We start from the raw sequence: 2,950 nt of genomic DNA on the forward strand, positions 1-2,950 counted from the left end.
CCTGCAGCCGGTGGTGAAGCCCAGGGTGAGTCAGGCTGTCTCCCTGCAGCCTGTGGAGGTTAGCAGCAGAGCAGATGACCACCTGCAGCCCGTGGAGGACCCCATGCTGGAGCGGGTGGATGCCCAAAGGAGGCTGTGACCCCATGGGAAGCCCATGCTGGAGCAGGGTCCTGGCAGGACCTGTGACCCCATGGAGAGAGGAGCCCACTCTGGAGCGGGTTTGCTGGCAGGACTTGTGACCCTGTGGGGGACCCACACTGGAGCAGTCTGTTCTTGAAGGACTGCACCCCTGAGGAATGGCCACATGCTGGAGCAGTTAATGGAGGACTGTCTCCTATGGATGGAACCGCATGCTGGAGCAGAAGACCATGAGGAGGAAGGATTGGCAGAGATGTGTGATGAACTATCCACAACCCCTGTTCCCTGTCTCCCTGTGCCACTCAGGGGTAGGAGACAGAAATCAAGAGTGGGATTCTCCCTGGGAAGAAGAGAGGGGTGGGGGGAAAGTGAAGATTTGATTTTATTTCTCACTATCCTGCTTTGATTTGATTGGTAATAAATTAAATTAATTTAAACCAAGTGTGTTTTGCCAGTGTTGGTAATTGCTGAGTGATTTCCCTGTCCTTGTATTGACCCACAAGCTTTTCATTGTATTTTTCTCCCCTGTCCAGCTCAAGAGGAGTGATAGTGGCTTGATGGGCACTTGGCATCCATCCAAGGTCAACCCACCACACAGATGCTCTTTTATTTTCTAAAGTTTATTTTAGAAGGAATATTGATAAGCTGCTTCTGGAAAAAAGAGGTCCCAGGATATCCTTACTGCTAACTTCCATGCTGCCTGGTATAGCAGGCTTTGAACTTTCAACATTGTTCCTAAATATTCCTTGCAAGCTTGGTTATGTTAATAATAACAGTTGTTCTCTTGTGTCCCAAAGAAATGCCAGAATTTTCTACTCGGTGCGTGGAAATCCCGGCTAGAAACTGCAAAAGTACACTGAACTTTAAAAATGGGTGATTGATGAAAGAAACTGTCAGTTGCTTCAGGCTGATCTCAATCTTCATATCTATCATGCTGGCAGAATGGGGAGAACAAACTGAAGATAATCCTAAGGAAAATGTCTGACTCCATTGTGGAACCTATGTACACAAGACACTTTGTGGTGAGGGTTACACAGCATCCTTAACCACTACTTGACTTTAGAGTGAGAATGGTTGGAGAAATAGTGATAAATTTCAAATTCATTTAGTTTCAGATATTCAGAAAGCCTTCTTTCATGGGATGGCTACTTTCCCTGCTGGTATAAGGGGGTTGCAACATAAGCTTTCCAGCAGTTGAAAGAAAGGGCTGTTTTCACAATGCCCAGCTACATGGAGTTAAGAACTTTAATTTTTAGATACTTAGCATCTAAGGGGAATTTAGCAATAACAGCAGGTTAAGAAGCAGAGGTACCTATGTCTCTGCAAATGTGTGTGTAATACATATACACACACTTTCCACTCTGTAAAATGAGAACTAGAAACAAAGCAATCTTGTAACTTGTGCAAAGCCAACACACTTTTGGATTATAAGTAATTGATAGCAGGTCTTTGTCTTGCAGAAGACAAGGAAAGGGATGTGAGAGTTGAAGTGTGGATCTTGAATCATGTGGGGTTTGTGTTTTGTTTTTTAATGGTTAGAGCTGGACTTTGTTGTGGTTTTTGAAACTAGACAGGCTTTGACTGTATTAATACACAACAGCTAGCCAAGGCACCAAGACAGGACTTAACCTAAGATTTTGAGGCTAATGGCCAGGTTCTAAGGATGATCCACTCATTTCTGCCCCTTCATCTTTCTGACACTTGGCTTCTTGTTGACTTTGAATTCCCATGGAAGCAAAGATGGGTCCTGGTCATTTGAACAAGGATACACTGCAGGGGGATTGAAGGGGGTAGATTCAGTGTCTGGGGACGTGAAACATATCATGTAGTTGGATGTCTCTACTAAACTTAATTGTAAAAACTCATCTGCCTACTCTGAGTTTTGTGTTGCAAGAGCTGGGAAAACTGCATCAAGAACAATCATTTAATGGAAAAGTAAAAATACCAGACTGAAGCTGTTGAAAGTCAGTACTGACTTTGATAAGAAGCATCTGGAAAATAAGTAATAGAGGGAAAACTGAACATACTGTATGACGACCATGGTGCTTTGAGAAGGTATTAGAGCTTTGCTTGAAGTAAAGAGCAAGTCTTGCTTTTCGTGGTAGAAAACTGTCAAAGGCTTTGAAATGGCTTTGAAACAAACTAGGGAAACTTGGCTTCTTTTTTTATGTATGGAGGGAGCTGATGGGCTTACTTTTTCATACCAGAAAATAGGCTTTTGCTTTGTTATGTCTCCTATCCTATTTTAATGAGGGTGGTAGCTATGTGTAAAGTAAAAGAAATTTTTTGTGGTTCTTCAGTTGTCCTCATCATTACTACAGGGTATATGTAATAAGAATTTGAATGGGATCCAGAGAGTAGTAAGAGACAAAAATGGAAATGAAGATGCATTTAACCTAAAACCAAATTTTTTTCAGAATTTCTGCCACTATCAGCTTCCAGACCTGCATCGATACTTTGATACGTTGTGTTTTGTGTAACAACACAAGCCTACATCAGTGGAAGAGATGAGAGCTGTTAAACACTGGGTCATATAATAATAATAATAATCGGTAGGAAATTGATGCTTTTGAATAAAGTGCTGTTTGAAACAATGAACTTAAAATGATGTGCTTAATGTTTTGTGGAAAGCATTAAGAACTCAGAAACAGGTATTGGTGATGACGTGAAGGGTTGTAATGAAACAGCTTGTTGGTATGAAAGAATTCATACCAGCAGACAAGAGTGGCATTTTTGTAATTTGGAGATAGTTGTTGAGATGTGATTTGCAAGCAAAATGTTGCAGAGCAGAGGTAAGGAACTCTGGCATTCC

At 41.9% G+C, this 2,950-nt stretch overlaps 1 protein-coding gene across 2 annotated transcripts in view; it reads left to right on the forward strand.

The window, feature by feature from the left end:
* PVRL3 (poliovirus receptor-related 3) overlaps positions 1–2,950 on the forward strand; it is a 40,846-nt gene that overhangs the window by 16,531 nt on the left and 21,365 nt on the right. The gene's annotated exons all lie outside the window — the stretch shown is intronic.

This window comes from Charadrius vociferus, unplaced genomic scaffold (assembly GCF_000708025.1).
Source record: "Charadrius vociferus isolate BGI_N301 unplaced genomic scaffold, ASM70802v2 scaffold487, whole genome shotgun sequence".
Taxonomy (NCBI): Eukaryota; Metazoa; Chordata; class Aves; order Charadriiformes; family Charadriidae; genus Charadrius; species Charadrius vociferus.